The 19,821-nt window shown below is 39.8% G+C and overlaps 1 protein-coding gene across 2 annotated transcripts in view; it reads left to right on the top strand.

Moving 5' to 3' along the window:
* Positions 1-3,158: 3,158 nt before the first annotated feature.
* bbs9 (Bardet-Biedl syndrome 9) overlaps positions 3,159-19,821 on the top strand; it is a 328,841-nt gene continuing 312,178 nt past the window's right edge. For both annotated transcript variants that reach the window (XM_072716502.1, XM_072716503.1), the window contains exon 1: positions 3,159-3,286. The gene's annotated coding sequence lies outside the window, so the exon portion shown is untranslated. The remainder of the gene's footprint in view (positions 3,287-19,821) is intronic.

The raw sequence follows: 19,821 nt of genomic DNA, 5'->3' as shown, positions 1-19,821 counted from the left end.
GGAAAAAACTTCAATAATGCTGAAATAAAAGTATTAATTCAGTAAAATCCTGTTATAGTGGACTCGCTAATAATGGAATATCGTCCATAACGGACGAGGTCCGCCGGTCCTAGCCGTGCGCCTTTAGGAGCATACAGAAAAAGCATCGGATATAACGGACTGGCATATAACGAAATTTTGCTTATAACGGACAAACAATTTGGTTCCCAGGGCTGCTTTTAGCTGTAGTTTTGTTTGGCTATAATGGACATAAAGGTGCGTGGCATGCCAGTGATATCCAGCGCAGATACGTAGTCGGGATTATTAATGGTCATGCATCTGGTCAGGTAAAGTTGGATTACTACATGTACAATATAATAATCTATACCACAAGTTTGTCTGCTGGGGTGTGGCATGAGTAAATGGTGTCCTGTAGTTGTGTTCTGGGCATACAGCAACTGGATATAACAGACTTTGGATATAACGGACTGTTTTGCCAGGACCCTTAAAGTCCGTTAAAAGTAGATTTTACTGTACAGGAGGTAAATGCAAATAGACACATATTATTTTGTAGCGTAACCAGTGGATATAAAGCCCCCAAGAAAGCTGATACATGGAGAGATATGACCTTCTCTGTGAACGCTGCGTGTCAAATAAATCTAAATGATCTTCAAACATGCGTTCCCTTCTCAGAGCACGATTGGCATGCTCTTCAAGAAGTAACACAAATGCCATTTTGATAGTAAGGCCAATGCGCAGAAACAGACCTATTTATAATCTGCATGATTGCTGTTACTACCATGAAAATAATTTTTACACTTTAAAATTATTTTTTATATTTTACTTTTACAAATTATTCAAATACTATCATTTTATCAACTGTAGACTGAACAAAACTGCTATAACCGATTATTTTGAACAAACTATCATTACTCAAATGTGTGTACAAATGGTCTTGAGTTTGCGTAGATTCTATTCTTAGCTAAGAACAAATTCAGATAAGAAAACATTGGTGAATGTCAGAATCTTCGTAAAAAAGTGCGTACGTGAGGTTTAAGAACAAATTTGTTCATAAGAACAGTTGGTGAATGAGGCCCAGTGTTAGGAAGGCCCTTTTCTGTTCCAGCATCACTGTGCCCCAGTGCACAAAGCAAGGTCCATAAAGATATGGTTGTGTGTGTTTGGTGGGGAAGAACTTGACTAGCCTGCACAGAATCCTGACATCAACTCCATCAGACACTTCTGGGATGAACTAAAATCCAACTTCACATCCAACATCAGTGCCTGACCTCACCAATGCTCTTCCGGATGAATGGGCAAAAATTCCCATAGACACACTCCAAAATCTTGAGGAGAGCCTTCCCAGAAGAGTGACAGCTGTACCAAATCCATGGGATGTCATAAAAGTTCCTGTAGGTGTAATGGCTAGGTGTCCCAGTACTTTTGTTCATATATTGCACATCACAAATTAGATGACAACCCCCCCACCCTCCGTCAACAAAAAACATGGCTTAGTACAACACAAGTGAGATACCACTGCAAATAATGTAGCGTCTGAACTTAAGGTAATGATACAGAACCGCTTTTCTCATTAAAGAATAATGCTGCCACTCAAATGTCTCGGCCAGAGTGGCTCACCGCACACCCATTTCTGTCATTAACTGCCCTCAGTACAACTCTGCCACAAAAGAGTCCAAAGCACACGTGGACAAGTGAAGACGTATGAATGAGACATAACCTGTTATACCAAATAGTGAGAACAAAATAAAGACAATAACAATATACTAAATGTGTCTAAAGGACTAGATAATTGGAAGTGGCAGTCTCTAAATTATGTATTCTTTGGGCCCAAGCAACACACGGAGAAGGTAAACTGTGCACGCACACACACGCACACACACACCTACACAAACGCACATGTAGGGTAAACATATCCTTATGTGGACCGCTCATTCATTTCAATGGAAAAAATGCTAAAGGTAACTATGACAACCTTAACCCCCACCCTGCCCCAACCATAACCATAAGTAACCTAACAAAATACAAGAGTTTTTGCATTTTGAGTTTTTTCATAGCAGTCACCGATTTTTATAAAATAGAGTTTTACCTTATGGGGACCAGGAAACCGGTCCCCATAAGGGAAAAAAAACGGATATTTATCACGTTATGGGGACATGTTCCCATAAGGATAGGTAAACTCGCCCGCACACGCACACACACACACACACACACAAGTTGGTCTTCCTATCTAAATGGGGACCTCAAATGTGATCTATGCAAACCCACACACACACCAGAGTCAAAATTACAATGTACTACTACCACTAATAAATTTCATTGCTGCTTCTGTAGCTATGTCCACCAATCCTTTCAATCGAAGATTGAAGAAAATGGTGACAGCCGTTTGCGCTGCAAATTAAAAAACACACACAAAAGAAAAAGCAGAAACAAAATGAAAATGTGCTGCAAATTAAAAAACACACAAAAGAAAAAGCAGAAACAAAATGAAAATGCGCTGCAATTCAAAAAAGACAAACAAAAGAAAAAGTAGAAACAAAATGAAAATGCGCTGCTGCTTTTTCTTTTGTTTGTGTTTGTCTCTAGGGGCCTCCGTAGATTTTGGATGGCGGAGACCAGCGTGGACATTAGAGAATTACCCAAACAACCCTATCCTATCTGCTTTTGGCTCCCCCCTAATCAGCATTGGCCTCTGACAAGGCCGCTGCTGAATTAACAACTCCCCCGGAAGAACAAGGCAGTGAGACTCTCTTGTATTTGCATCTCCCCCAATCCCAAGGACACCTGGATACACACACACATATACATACGTACCACACCCTCCCCCCCATCTCACGCCTTTGCCGCTTCATACCCCCAGCGTGAACAGGTGGGTCTGTGATCAGTGCCTCTGGCTGCAGAACCGGATGGATGTTTGTCTATGCTGGACTACCTCAACTTTCCCTCCCCTGTTGCAAGTCACGACTTTTTATGTTGTAAGGTATAGTGACTATGTGCTTATATGTTGCTGGAGTCTCGGAAGCTATGGACGTAAGACACAGAATACCCAGGACGGGGCGCGAACTCATCGCAGGGCACCTACCCCATTCACCCACAATAACGACGTCATTTATGTAAAAACGATTTTCAGTCCTACATTTCCCAGAAGGCTATACGCAGAAAGCACATGCGCAGTCGTTTCCTAAGTCGTTGACGTTAGTACTATGACAACGGTGAGATTCTGTGAAGTAGTTGAACCGCTGAGCTGCTGAAAATGTACTAAAGCTCAAATATACCATTTTCCTCTAAGGTACAGTATAAGAGTTTCATTATAAATGCTGTAATTAATTTAGGGGACTGTACCAAAATGTACCCGACAACAATTAGTTTCTTTCTAGCTAGTTGAATCGTCCTCCTATATTGTTAGCAATCTGGTTATCATGCTATCTACGTAATTTCTTTTTTTAACTAGAGACATATTACCTTGTGTTCTTACATGTAAGAGGAATGGTATAAATGTGCAAATAGGTCAGTACGAAAGCTAGAGTTTACCTTAGTCAGCTGGTCATGGTTTGTGTAAATTACCTGCTATCCATATGGTCATCGCATTTTTTAAGAATGAAAAATTAGCATCTGATTCATTTCTTTGATTCTGTTTTCCCATAAAACTGATTGTTTGTATCCCCATAGCTAAATTGGCTAATCTTCTTACAATACTGCGTCATTGTAGCGAGAGGGATTAGCTAGCAAGCTTTCTTATTTCTGGATTGATTATAGCTTGTGCATTCAGAAGCTGAAAAAGTAAGCTCTTGAAATCTAAAAATCTAAAAATTCTATAATTATTTTTAAATGCATGCATGTAATTCATGTCCACTATTTTAAATCTGTAAAGGGAAATTTGCTTGACTTAATGTACATTAAGACAATATTTTTTTGCATTGTGTCTAAATACTTCTGTTAGCAGTCACGTGTTTAGTCTATCCAGCTCATTGACTAGACCGATAAACCTGGCCGAGGGTATGATGTGAGCGGGGCCCTTCTTTGATGTATAATATAATGTATTAACTGTCCATTCCACCTCCTTCCCAATTAGGGGAACATATTGTATTGACCTGAGCAGTTTCCTTCACATTGTGCCATGTGCTCGATCCCCAGATTTTCAGTATAGTAATGTGTAGTAACAATATATTAAATGAAAGTTTCGAGGATACTTAAAAAGCTTTGGATTCTTGAAAACAGAGTTAAGTCGATGGTATTACAGTGAACCCACGCCTATCGCGGAAGATGCGTTCCAGACCCGTCAGCGATAGGTGAAAATCATATAATTTTTTTTTTTTCTTATAGTTTAAGCCTTAAAATACTCCTCCGACACACTTTAAACACATGTAAGCTTATTAGAACAACACATATATGTGGATGTCCTGCTACGGATATGAGTAGTAATAATAATACTAATAATAATAATAATAATAATAATATGTAATGTGTGTGTGTGTCTCTGTATACGTAATGGAATATATACAAATAAAAACACGTATGGCTCATATATTCTTTTCATCCTTCTTGATGTAGCGTACCGTCGGTTCATTACCACGGTTAAGTTAACCTCATAATCGATATTCAGTGTTCTAGCTTTAATAACTTTTCACGGAAGTAAGATGGGGCGTTTTTGATGATAGAATCGTGTGGTCCAGTACACAGACAACGATGCACACCGATTATTTTTGCGCTTCAAACCATTTCGTGATTTGTGCAAAATCGTGTTAATAGCTAATATTATAGGTGCTGTCAGCTGTAATGACATGGTGGTTTAGCATTTTGGGCTCATGGCGACTATTGCACACCCCTTTGTTTCCCAGATTACTTTACGTAAAATTTTTATTTAATTTTTGAATGTTCGAATGTATCCGTATAATGTGCAATGGGACAATACATGAATGGGTTAATACCTTTAAAACTAGACAAGACAGGCACATCTAGTGAAGTGTGTTTTGATCAGTGGACTACAGGGAACAATGCACACCCCTTGAATTTTCAGATTATTTTTGTCTGTAACAGTTATTAATTATTATATTGCATCCATTTAAAATGCAATGGGGCAACACATTAAAGGGTTAATAGCTCTGAAACCAAATGGGACAGCCATGTCCTATGGAGTGTGCATGAATCAGGGGAACTTGGGGCACAATGCACACCCCTTATATTTTCAGGATCACTTTCTCTCTATCAGTTATTAATTAATACATTGGATTTTTTTTATATTAACACTTTTATTGAGAAAGCACATATTATATTACAGTAACATAGCTGTTGACATTGCCTTTGCTTTCAACGTTTTAACCATCCTACTAGAAAGATAGAGGAAAAAAAAACACTGAAACTTGGGTGGAGGTGTTGGGGTTGCTGGGTTACAATCACATAATTGAGATGAGGGTTCAAATCAGTGCAGCAACATATAAAGCAGCAGGATTTATAGAAAATCAGACCTAACAGGCTTAACAAATTCCGTCCACTTAGTCCATAATTTGTAAAAGGTATCACTCTGCACTTTGAGAGAGAAAGACAGTTTTTCCATTGTATAAATTTCTTGCACTACATTTATCCAGTCTTCAGTTGTTGGTGGATCAGGTTTGAGCCATCTCCTCGTGAGGGCCTTTTTACTCGCAGCCAATAAGATGTACAAAAGTTTTTTATTATCGAGGGTCAATTTATCCACCGGTATATTACACAGAAATATGATTTCAAAGGTTAAAGGAAAAACAAATGAAGACATTCTGTACATGCTCATGGATTTGAGACCAATACTGATGAATGGCTTGGCAATCCCAGAAAATATGAAAATGATTGGCACTATCTCCCCCACATCTCCAACAAGCATCCCCTAATCCCCGATACATTTTCTGGGCAGGGGTAATGAAAAATCTCATTATGCTTTTCCAGCAAAATTCATGCCAGACATTCGATCCTGTTGTGCCCCATTGTATCTCACATATATGGTCCAAACATTCCTCTGTAATTGTCAGATTGCCCTCCTTTTCCCACTTCATTTTAACATGAACAGTGCTGTCATTTCTACACCACAGGATGCTATTGTATATTCCGGAAATAATTGTATTGTGCAGTCCAGATTTAGTTAACGATACAAATGTTTCCACAAATCACAGGTCATTTAAATTCACTTTTAGGTCCTGGTTAAAATAATTTCTGACCTGTAGGTATCTGAAGAAATCGTCTGAGCTTAGGTCATGTTTTCTTTTCAAGGCTTCAAAGCTTTGAATTTTGATCCTAGCCGTTGGTTTATTATATAAACCTAAAATAGTGTCAATTATAGATTTATCAAAACCAAACCTTAAAAGCATTTTATATAAAAAGGACCACCACACTGAATCAAATGCCTTTTCAGCGTCTAGACTTAACACTAGGGTCTCTAGTTTTTGTTTATCAACCTGCCTCATTACGTGTAGAACCCTCCTGATGTTGTCCTGAGTCTGTCTCTGTTTGATGAAACCTGTTTGATCCTTATGTATTAACACAGGTAGGATTGTTTCTAGTCTCTTTGAAATTATGGAGGTCAACAGCTTATAATCAATATTTAATACACTAATTGGACGGTAGTTACCACATTCTAATCTATCCTTCCCTTCCTTTGGAATGACAGAGATTATTGCTTCCCCCCATGAGGGAGGGACTATTTTCTTTTCCATTACCAAATTAAATGTTTTCAGTAGGGTGGGGGTCAAACAATCTCACATTATTTTGTATCATTCTGGGCCAAATTCATCTGCCCCTGCCATTTTCCCTCCCTTTAGTCTTTTAATTGCCGAGTGAATTTCTTCTTTGGTTATTATGGATGACAACATTTTATTTTGTTCCTCTGTCACTGATGGTAACTCTAGTGCAGGCAAAAAGGTGTTCACATCTTGATCATTATCTACATGGGGTTGAGAATAAAGATTTCTGTAGTAATCCTGAAAACATTGTTGAATTCTCCTCTGTTCAGTTTCTATTTGACCATTAAAAGGATTCTTATATTCTAAGTATAGTCCTCTCCGCTCGTTGCTTCCTGAGTTTATAAGAAAGAAGTTTTAGTGATTTCCCCCCTATTTCGCAGTACTGTTGCTTGATAAAAAGCATTTTTTCTGTATGTCCATAGTGTGTAGGTAATCCAATTATTTTTTCAATTTTATTATATCAGATTTAATATCATCATTTAAAGTCAAGGAGTGTTGGCGCTGCAGATCTAACTATTAATCTTCTAAGTGATGGAGTTTTAGCCAACTTTCTTCAAGTGGGAGGAAATACTAATAATTTTCCCTCTGATCACTGCCTTCAGTACGTCCCATATTATTCCAGGTGTCACCTCCTCAAAGATCTAAATAAGTTGCTATTTCTTTTTTCAAATCTTCTTTAATATTTGGGTAATTTAGAATGTTCGTATTCAACCTCCATAGGGTAGATCTATTTTTCCTGTTCAAGCAGATATCAGCATAAACCGGGTTGTGGTCTGAAATAATACAGGGACCTATTTCACAGCTTTTCAGCCTAAATAAATCATTCTTAAACATAAACATATAGTTTAGCCTGGAGTATACATTGTGTGGATATGAGAAGTGGGTGTATTCTCTATCTGTTGGATGATAATCTCTCCATACATCAAATACTCCTAAATCACCCATAAGGCTTACCATCCTTTTGCATATGTTTCTTGCATCTCCTTTCCCGTTCAAAGAATACAATTTAGCGTTTAATGTGATATTAAAATCACCACCACTTAAAAGTTCCCTGGCTCCTTGCTGACGCTAATTCTAGGATCTGCTTATACAGGGACCAATCGATGTTTGGGGGAACATACACATTTAACAGATTGGTCAGGGTACCATCAATTTTACCCGTTATCATTACATATCTACCGTCCTTGTCTTTAGATTCTGATATATAAGAACATAAGAACTATACAAACGAGAGGAGGCCATTCGGCCCATCGAGCTCGCTTGGGGAGAACTTAACTAATAGCTCAGAGTTGTTAAAATCTTATCTAGCTCTGATTTAAAGGAACCCAAAGATTCAGCTTGCACTACATTATCAGGAAGACTATTCCATACTCTGACTACACGCTGTGTAAAGAAGTGCTTCCTTAAATCCAGTTTGAAATATTCTCCTGGTAATTTCCACCTATGGCCACGAGTTCTTGTATTTGAACTAATGCTGAAGTAACTATTCGGTTGAACAGCATCCAAACCTGTTAGAATCTTATAGACCTGGATCATGTCCCCCCTCAGTCTCCTTTGCTTGAGGCTGAACAGATTTAGCTCAACTAACCTTCCTCGTATGACATTCCTCTAAGCCGAGGAATCATTCTTGTGGCCCTACGCTGCACCTTTTCTAAGGCCGTGTAGGAATTATTAGCTCAGGTAATTTTTTAATATCTCCACCAATATGTGTGAATTAATTAAAGTTTAATTAATTATTATTTAATGCTGATTATTAATCAATTGTTATGCCGAATGGTCGGCTCCTCCAAACTCGATTGCGGTATCCCCGTGAGTCTGTTAATGTGAGACTTAAATGGGATTCACTAATTACCAGTATCGCTTAGTAACCTGGGTTAGAAAGCTCGTCCAGCGAGCTGCATCACCAGGTAATGTAAACGATTGGTAGTGAAGCTCCCCTCACGGCCGATGAGAGAGAGTCTCGCGATGTTTCAGGTGAGTTTGAGGTTCAGAGCGTGTAGCAAGATCGCACAGAGGCAGGGACTTTATTGTGAGACACTCAATGACGGAGGCTAAAGTTGTGTAAAAGACATGCATTTATTCCTAACTAACACTACAACTAACATAAGACAGACATTACACCTAACACACACAACAAACACGAAATAACGGAATAGAACAAACGATGTAATTATGAAAATGCAATGACCGGATTTAAATGAGTAACCTTAAATGGGAAATACTGTTCTGCAAAGCAAGCACAGTTTGTGGAAACACGACCCTAAAGTCTTATAGCAGGTTAACAGAACAGCTTAAGTTGTTAGAATGAAAGGAAGCTGGTTTACTTGGTTGAAGAGTGGGGGGGGGGGTCTTGGCAGTTGATGGCAGAGCTGCTGAGCCGATGGCACTCAGGAAGGCGCGGCGTTTGAAGCAGTGGAGTGGAGCCCCTTTGGATTCTCTCTCCTGGTGAAGCTTTGTCTTGGGTGCTGTTCTCTGTTCAGGTGGCCCTTCACCGGGGGGTTTCTTGTGGGCTTCTCGTCTCCCGGGCTGATGGTCTTTTCTGCACTGCTGCTGGTTGTTCTCTGCGCTTGATGATCTGTTTGCCCTGGCTGATGTTTATTCTCTGCGCACCTTTGTTCTGAGGTGCTAGATTTTTATGGTCTAAAGTTCATGAATAGGGATGACCAGGAATTCGACTCCTGGCCCAATGGCTGGCCATCCATTTGGCGGGCTTTCGGAAGGGGGTCTGTATCAGTCCTTTTGGGATTTATGGCCCGACTGATTCTCCCTTTACTGATGATTTTCATTAAGCTGTTATAACTTTTGATACATCCACTTTTATGGTAATCACTGACCAGATTTGGAATCAGGGGTGATTAACAATCAGTTTGACACCAAACATGCCATACCAGCTTCACAGGTACATACCTCATTCACATCAGTATAGGATACAGGTGTTTTGGGTTGCACCTCAACAGATGTTACACTTTGTGCGGATATTACATCAAATATTCATATTACAAACAGCACATCTTATCCATAGATAGGCGTGGCCGTTAGTTTGTGGTAATATCAATATAAGTTGCACATCTGGAAACAACATATTTTGTTTGGTGTGGCTTATGCCAATTCATCTTCTCCAGAATGGATAAGATACACCTTAAGGGGCCGTTCACATATCGCGTCTTTTGCGCGCTCAAGTCCATTATTTCAAATGTAGACGCGCGGCAGCCGCGCTCATAACGGAAGCGACGCGGTCGCGACGCGCACGCGGTGCGACGCGCCAGGTTTTTTCAGGCGCGTCCGCGCCGCGACGAGTTGGAAACATCTCAACTTTTTCAAAATGCCGCAAGCGCACCGCGAGTCATGTGACAGGATTCAACCAATTAGCTTCCTCGCCTTTTCCGTTACACTGACGCCTCAGCAGAAACATGGAGGAGCAGCTCATTATTGTGGTCCAGGGATTTCCTGAACTTTATGATTTGTCATATATATATGTACACACACACACAATTGCTGTACTAGTTACTTAAAAATATTTTAATGCGTATAACTAATTCCTTGTTAAATCCATCATTGTTTTTATAGAATGGATTTATATAGAATTTGTTATTGTTTATATAGATTTTATATAGAATTCAGTTATTTTTTTTAACTTTGTGTTTTGGTCATTTCGGTTATGACGGTAATTATCTCAGACAAATGCAGAGCCGTTGTGCAGGAGAGATGGTTTCACGGCAGAAGCTCTAGCTGTTTGCTGATGCTAGGGCCAGCTTTTCCTAAAATATAATCCAACTGGTCCTTGTCAAGTCTGAAATAGGCTTTGAACCTCCCGTTGTCCAGGCGGAGCTCCTGGATCAGCTGGTGAAATTCCCCGTGTTTTTTACGTTTTTGAAGAATGGGGTGCACCCAAACAATACGGCGTTTTTTTCTTTTCTGCGTAAATAAATCTTGTAGCAGAGTCACAGCAAGGGTTTTTCGTTGGTGGAAATCCATTTTTGAAATTAATGGAGAGCGCGGCGGATGGTTACTTAGCAACGACAGACACTTCCAGAGTGCAAGCGCCCGGGCGCTTTTGGAAAAAAGGAGAAAGCGACGCGCCTAGCGTTTTCCTCGCGTTTTTAGGCGCGATATGTGAACGCCCCCTAATTCAGTTCTTTTAACATAGCATGGTAGAAACAAAGAAACTTGGTGACTGTCCACCAAGATCAGATAAGGACCACAAAGGAATGTTGGAAGAGAAGGGGGGGTTGTTAACAAATAAGATTCTCTAAAAGTTAGGACACATTGGTTACACTAATTTTCCAGATTCTTCTGGTATACCATGAGAACCTATATACAATGGTAGCTATACCTGTCTATTTATTTAAATTTATATGTGTTCAAGTGCAAAGGGGTAAAATAGGTGATACTCCGTGAACATGGTTATAAGGGTGGCACACAAAACACTAAGATTGTCTAAGGACACATACAAACATAACCATATCTGTATATTGAGACTAGTAGTCATGAGTAAATCAATATACAGGGTATACAAAAGCCAAACTTAAATGAAACTTCCTTTAGGGTGTTTGTCTGTTGGGTGAGTGATATGTAAGACAGAATGTATGGGGAGGGGGTTGTGTGCCAAGTCGAGGGACCCCTGTCCATTAGGTCCACTCTGCTTGTCTGTAGGTCCCTAAATCTTTGGGCAATAAAAGTTGGAGTGCTGGCCTCCCTTGTTATCTGTGTGTGTGTGTGTTTATGTGTGTAACCCCCCTTTGGTGCCTCTCGTACCAGGCTCAGCCTTGTCTCAGGCCACCTGGAATTTAGGCCCTGTGATATGTGCATGTGTGACCCTACAGCCGCAATGTCCTTTTTAAGATATGGTGACCAAACCTGCACACAATATTCTAGGTGACGTCTCACCAAGGAATTGTATAATCTTAGCATTACCTCCCTTGACTTAAACTCCACACACCTGGAGATATACCCAAATATCCTATTGGCCTTTTTTATTGCTTCCCTGCACTGGCGAGAATGAGACATGGAAGCATCAACATACACACCAAGGTCTTTCTCATAATCAGCTACCTTTATTTCAGTAGGTCCCATAAAATACCTGTACTTTATATTTCTGCTCCCTACATGGAGTACCTTACATTTCTCTATGTTAAATTTCATCTGCCAGGTATCGGCCCAGTCACTAATTAAATCAAGATCCCACTGTAGCTGCTGAGCCGCTAGTTCAGTATCTGCTACACCACCCACCTTGGTGTCATCTGCAAATTTCACCAGTTTACTGTATATATTGGTGTCTATATCATTTATGTAAATTAGGAACAATAGTGGTCCTAAAATTGAACCCTGCGGTACCCCACTTTGAACGCAGGCCCACTGTGACATTGTGCCTCTTATAACTACTTGCTGCTTCCTATCTGTTAACCAGTTATCAATCCAGGTCGCTACAGTTCCTAAAATACCTGTCGTTTTGAGTTTAAGTAAGAGCCTCTTGTGGGGGACAACATCAAAATCCTTTTGGAAACCTAAGTATATTACATCATAGGCCTTCTTATCAACTTCCTGAGTAGCTTCCTCAAAAAACTCCAACAGATTTGTTAAACAGGATCTACCTCTCCTAAATCCATGCTGGCTATCCCTCAAAATGTTATTTGAGTCCAGGTAATCTACCATTTTCTCTTTGATTATAGCCTCCATAACTTTACCAGTTATACAAGTTAGACTGATTGGCCTATAGTTTGCCAAATTATTTCTATCCCCTTTTTTTGAAAATGGGCGTTATGTTGGCATGCTTCCAATCAGAAGGTACCACACCTTCAGATAAGGATTTTTGAAACAGTAAAGTTAAGGGTTGGCAAATAATATCCCTCATCTCTTTTAACACTATAGGTAAGATGCCATCAGGGCCCTGTGATTTATTTATTTTGAGCTTAGCTAGGCTTTGCAAAACATCAGCTTCAGTTATTTATATATTAGTTATAGACGATGCTGAATTAGTAATAAGAACTGGTAAGTTACTAGTGTCCTCAACAGTGAATACCCATGCAAAACTATCATTGAACTCATTTACTATATCAATGTCGTTTTCAATTATAAGACCCTTACTATCCTGCAGATTAATAATTTCATTTAGAGCTCTTTTAGAGTTAAAATACTGCAGGAAACTTTTAACTTCATCCTTAGCCTCCAATGCAATCTTCCTTTCGACATTCCTTTTAGCTCGTCTAATGTCATTTTTTAACTGTAGGTTTAGATACTCTTGATTTATTCTGTCATCATCAGTTATTTTCCATTTCTGGAACAAAGCCCTTTTCCTCCTTATGTTCATAGTCTAGAACTCCAGATATTAAGATTGCCACCCCTCTTCGCCTCCCCGAACCGTGGGAAGAATAAAAGACATGCATAAACCCCAACTTGTTCAATTTTGCATGCTCATTATCAGCCAGATGGGAATGGGAATGTCCAGCCATCATACCGCTCAGGAAGGAGACGGCTCCTGAGTTCAAGAGATGAACGTGTTTTGGTGCGGAATGTGCGTATCAATCCCATAACAAAATCAAAAGACCTTGTGAAGATGCTGGCTGAAGCTGGTAAGAGTGTATCACTATCCACAGTGAAACGAGTCCTGTACCGAACATGCGCGTAAAGGCTACTCAGCGAGGAAAAAGCCATTACTCCAAAAGCGACATAAAAAAGCCAGATTACACTTTGCAAATACACACAGGGACAAAGACCCTAATTTCTGGAGACATGTCCTGTGGTCTGACGAAACAAAAAATTGAACTGTTTGGCCATAATGACCATCGTCATATTTGGAGGAAAAAGGAGGAAAACCTTCAAGCCTGAGAACACCATCCCAACTGTGAAGTACGGAGGTGGCAGCATCATGTTGTGGGGGTGTTTTGCTGCAGGAGGGACTGGTGCACTTCACAAAATAGATGGCATCATGAAGAAAGAACAGTATGTTGAAATATTGAAGCAGCATCTCAAGACATCAGCCAGGAAGTTAAAGCTTGGGCGCAAATGGGTCTTCCAAATGGACAATGACCCTAAGCATACTGCAAAATTGGTTACAGAGTGGCTTAAGGACAACAAAGTCAATGTTTTGGAGTGGCCAACACAAAGCCCTGATCTTAATCCCATAGAAAATTTGTGGTCAGAGCTGAAAAGACGTGTGAGAGCAAGGCGTCCCACAAACCTGACTCAATTACACCAGTTCTGTCAGGAGGAATGTGCCAAAATTCCATTAAACTGTTGTGAGAAGCTTGTGGAAGGATACCCAAAGCGTTTGCGTCAAGTCATTCAGTTTAAAGGCAATTCTACCAAATACTAAGCAAATGTATGTCAACTTTTGACTTTGAAGAAAGTAATAAAAAAATCTCTAAAAAATTCTCTCATACATTATTTTGACATTTAGTAAATAGAAATTATTTTGGGAATCCGAACGGGCCTAAAACTGAAAGGGTTTTGTGTGATTTAATATCAGACAGTAAGAAAAAAAAAAGTTATATGTCTTTTTATACAGTGTATGTAAACTTTTGGTTTCAACTGTAGATAGCGCTTTCCACCTTTTCACCGGATTACGCAAGCCATTAATGTTTAATGATTTAACTGTATTTGACTCTCCCTGCCGACCCCTGGAGGATGGGCTCCCCCTTTGAGTCTGGTCCCTCCCAAGGTTTCTTCCTTCTAGGGAGTTTTTCCTTGCCACTGTCGCCTATGGCTTACTCACTGGGGGCTTTGGGTGGGGATGCTGTAAAGCGCTTTGGGACAATGTAATGTTGTGATAATGCGCTATACAAAAATAAATTTGTTGTTGTTGTTGTTGTAATGTTGATTGATACCAGTTTTGTTAATCTGCTACTCATCTAAATTATAGTCTCTATAGTTATTATGCACAGTTTAATGGGCTCCCCGCTCACCCTTGTAAACACTGAACATTGAACATATGAACGAGTTAACATCGAAAAGAAACAAAAATCAAACTGAGATATTAACTTCCAAGATAGGGGTCTCAGAGGTAGACCCTGTTTCACCTCTAAGGGCAACTTCCTCATCAGTCAGTGAAGGAGGCACTTGAAGGCTAAGACCCTACTACAGAAAGTACTTACGAGAAACCTTACTTATTTACTTGTTATGCACCAAAAACCGAATATAATAGTCTTAAGTAACAAGAACCAAGTGGGTAAACCTCAATTTCACGAAGGTGTAGATGATGTCCTCTTGAAGTCTCTGAGTTTGTCTGTGTAACCAGTGTCCCGCCTCTTGCTTGTCATACCGCTCCTCGGTCCTCTGCTCACTTTGCTCCAGGTCAGCTGCTTCAGTTGTTCCAGGGCCGTTTCTGGTGATTTAACCACCGTCACAGCATAGCCTCTACTGGACATATCTTCAGTGGCCTCCACCACCGTGTTGTAAATTTTTGTTTCGTCGGTGTATTTCACCCTCAGCCGAGCTGGACAGAGGGTCTGAAAAGGGATCTTCTGCTCTTTCAGAATCTTGCGCACTTCTGCGTATTCCCTTTGTTTTTATAGAATCAAGGGGGGATAGTCATGATCCCAACTCACTTGTCTGCCATACCAGGTAAATCCTCTTTTCTGCCATGCCTTATGGAGCAGAAGTTCTTTGGTTTTGAAGCTGAGGAATTTCACGATAATAGATCATTTGGGGGGGGGGGGGGGGGCGTCGCCTGGGGGTAATGGACCTAGAGAGAGGTGCGCCCGTTCGATGTGTATGTCAAGCTCATCTTGGGGCAGCCCCAAGCCGTCACGCAGCAATTTCTCCACAAAATCAATCATTGTTGGAGAGTCTCGGGTACACCGTAAATGCGTATGTTCTCTCTTCTTGTACGGCTCTCTAAGTCGATTAATTTATCTTCCAACTTAGTTTGTAGTTTTATTATTTCCGTCATGGCGCCCTCGGGGCTCTGAATACTTTCCTCCATTTTCTCAATTCTCCCCTCAGCCTCATCCAGTCTGGCGCTCATCTTTAAGATTTCTTCCTTAATTTTCCCCAATTGCACATTATTTTCTTGGCGAAAGCCTCTTATTTCTTGTAATACCGTGTCTAATTCGCCCATATCTCAGCGGCTGCTTGTTCTAATCGAATCACAAAATGCCGTAGCAGCCTTTCAGTGTGCAGGTTCGTAACGAGAAGTGATTCGCATTAGCCGGGAAGGTAGCGTTATTCTCCCAACTTTAAACTTCCACTTTGTTGTTGCCTCTTTGAAGCATCGGTGTATTTCACTTACCCCCTTCCTTATTCACTTATTCCTTATTCAGCAGGTTTTCGTCATCTTAATGGGGTTAAGTTTACAATGTCGTAGGTTTCCTCGGGAGCTTGTTCGCAGCGCGGCCATCGCGGTGACGTCCAAACCGGAAGTATATTTATAATAATAACAAACCATGTTACAGAAGTTGCAGGGTTTAAAAACATGCTTAACAATTAGGCACATCTGCAAATATCAGCATGTACTATCATGTATACAAATTTCCTTCATGATTTGTTTTTTTCTTTTAATTTTTATTATGTTTAAAAGTTGCTCTTCACTAGGAAAACAGTTCAGTGTATGACTAAATTTCAACATTTGAGAAGCCATTTTTAATAAATAATATATATTTTTTTTAAATTATACTTCTTATTGTTATAAAAATTATAAGGGATAAATACTTTTACTTATACAATGTTTGTTACTCATAGTCCAGGCTATATTCCAATTGATATTTTCAATGTTGCAAATGAACTCGGACCACAGTGTGGCAACGTTATGCATCAGGATTCTGGTGTATTTATTATTCCACTTTTAATGTTTTGTTAATAAAATTTATCGTGACATCTTTTCAAGTTACTGGCATCCTGTCAGGTGTGCTGCTATCTTGCAGTAGTTTATGAAGACCTAAAAGAATTGTGTCAAAAACAAGAGTATTCTCTAGGAGATATTGGAACACTAAATTTAGTTAAAAATCACACTATGTGAGCAAATGCCCCTCTCAATTGATCAGCTGGGAGATTAATAGAATGTTACTGTTAACCCTTTTGTGTAAAAAAGTATTAATTCTTAAATTTTATTTAATTCCAAATTAATTTTTATAAGAAGAGTAATTATCTTTGTATATAAGAAGCCAGGATTCAAATGCTGGCTTAATTATTGTTTTCTTTTTTTATTCAATGGATAAATGCTTAATGCTAATTAGAGATGCTCCGATCAGCATTTTTGTGGCCGATCACCGATTACCGATCACCAAGATCATGATCTGCCGATTGCCGATCACTGCCGATCACAGAATGGCAGGGGAATGGGAATCTTTTATCTATAATCTAGCAGAGTTTGCACCATTTGTAGAAATGAAACTAACTCTAAATTAACTATATTGGGGAAAAAAAACTGTAGAAATAGGCTACAGTCAAGATCTTGAAGAATCAAGCGCTTGACACTTGGCGCCCCACACTGAAGGAGGGGCAGTAACACTTTGGTCAGCACTGTTGCCTGACACCTCCAGGGTCAACACATGAAATGTTCCCCGAGAGCAGAGTGGTTTAGTTTCTCATACTCGGCATATTCAGTTGTATGGCGTGTTCTAAGATGCCTAATCATGTTAATGGTGTTAAAATGCCGTTGCTTGCGTCCACCTCGAGGGATTTCATCACGACATACATTGCAAACGGCTAACTTTACGTCTTTATCGGACACTTTGAAAAACTTCCAGACAGGAGAACTCATGTTGCCACTAGTAAGCTCCGCTCCGCTGTTGTTTACCTGTGCGCCGTGCATGCCCGTGTGAAAAAGTCGCACGAGTAATTTACGTCAAGTGATCGGCTTTTTTGATCGGCGCTTTTGGGGCTCGCCGATCAAGCTATTTTTAGCCAATATCGGCCGACCAATTGGAGCATCACTAATGCTAATGTATTAAATGTGATGAAACACGTAATCAAGCAATTCAGCTGAGGTACATTTGCTTTGTCCCACGGTGCATTGCCTAATTCACACTTTACAACTTATTTATGTATTAATTTGTGTTATCAAATATCAATTAACTGTCAATCTGTATGAAATGGAGCAATGGCATGTAATATGGATACGATGTAATAATTAATAACTTAGACAGAAAGTGATCTTGAAAATCCAAGGGAAGTGCATTAGGGATGCTACGATCAGGAGCCACCGATACCAAGTACCGATTTTTTGCCATGGTGATCGCCCGATACCAATGCCAATTCTGATGCTTCAAGTTTATATAACTGATATGTAAGCTCTCTGATCACCATTAACTTTTTTTCAGATAAAGTAATACTATAAATGTTGCCTTTGTTATATTTTTGTTATATTTTTACAGTAATATATCTAATGTAACTATTGTTTTAACAGAGTACTAAATAAATATTTATTATATAGTGAACATTTTAATATGCCTTTACAATTGGGTTTACGCATAACACTATGCACATCAGCATGCTTAATATGAGACAAAAATTAATAAACAAAATGGAGCCAGCTGATGCAACCCACAAGGTTTGCTATAAGTCTGGGAGAGCAACATCAGTAAAATATTTGCGCTGTGGCAGTTTATATCATGGTTTAAGATGTGCAATTAGGCGTTTAAATCCAATGTCTTCTGTGACTGACCGAGGCTGGTGGTCAATACATATAAATTACATTATCTTCGCGGTTATATCCTTAGCTTTCTTGCTGTCTGGTGTGTACAGTTTGTGTTTTTTCAGAATGTCTGTAATGGATGGCTGAGTGAGAGTCGCATTATTAGTTACCGTTGCCTTTTTTAATTGCAGTTGCCAGTTTTTCGTATTCGCCGTACGACTCGTGGTGGCTCGTTCTTAAGTGCCGAATGAGGTTCGTTGTATTAAATATTTTGGACAATGCGCCTCCACGTGAGATTTCTTTGGAACTTAAACAGCAAATAGCAAATTTTTCATTGTTTCTCAAAACATCATAGTAATTTCACACCGGTGATGACATGACTGCGGCGACAAAACATTTACGTCCCCACTCATCGTGTACGTCCTCACGCATTGACGTCATCAATTGTGATCGGTTTATAAGATTGGCCAAGTTTAACGAGTACCGATCGAGTCATAAAATGTGATTATCGGCTGACTCATCAGACCAGGCAACATTTTTCCAGTCTTCAACTGTCCAATTTTGGTGAGCTCGTGCAAATTGAAGCCTCTTTTTCCTATTTGTAGTGGAGATGAGTGGTACCCGGTGGGGTCTTCTGCTGTTGTAGCCCATCCCCCTCAAGGTTGTGCATGTTGTGGCTTCACAAATGCTTTGCTGCATACCTCGGTTGTAACGAGTGGTTATTTCAGTCAAAGTTGCTCTTCTATCAGCTTGAATCAGTCGGCCCATTCTCCTCTGACCTCTAGCATCAACAAGGCATTTTCGCCCACAGGACTGCCGCATACTGGATGTTTTTCCCTTAGCACACCATTCTTTGTAAACCCTAGAAATGGTTGTGCGTGAAAATCCCAGTAACTGAGCAGATTGTGAAATACTCAGACCGGCCCGTCTGGCACCAACAACCATGCCACGCTCAAAATTGCTTAAATCACCTTTCTTTCCCATTCTGACATTCAGTTTGGAGTTAAGGAGATTGTCTTGACCAGGACCACACCCCTAAATGCATTGAAGCAACTGCCATGTGATTGGTTGATTAGATAATTGCATTAATGAGAAATTGAACAGGTGTTCCTAATAATCTTTTAGGTGAGTGTATATGGAGTGGTCTCTTAATTTTTCCCAGAGCTGAAAGTTTTCCTTTTGCAAGTGCCTTAAATCCTGCATTTCTTAGCACTTATTTCTTTTAGTGCAGCATTGTGATTGTTCAATTCTACAGTTCATAAGAACATAAGAACATAAGAAATTTACAAACGAGAGGAGGCCATTCGGCCCATCAAGCTCGTTTGGGGAGAACTTAGCTAATAGCTCAGAGTTGTTAAAATGTCATCCAGCTCTGATTTAAAGGAACCCATTGTTTTAGCTTCCACTACAATAGCAGGAAGACTATTCCATACTCTGACTACACGCTGTGTAAAGAAGTGCTTCCTCAAATTTGTTTTAAAATGTTCTCCCGCTAATTTCCACTTATGGCCACGAGTTCTAGTATTTAGACTAATATTGAAATAG

The sequence above is a fragment of the Paramormyrops kingsleyae genome, chromosome 9, assembly GCF_048594095.1.
Source record: "Paramormyrops kingsleyae isolate MSU_618 chromosome 9, PKINGS_0.4, whole genome shotgun sequence".
NCBI lineage: Eukaryota > Metazoa > Chordata > Actinopteri > Osteoglossiformes > Mormyridae > Paramormyrops > Paramormyrops kingsleyae.
Note: the sequence above shows the minus strand (reverse complement) of the source record. Positions and strands in the feature narration are given on the sequence as shown.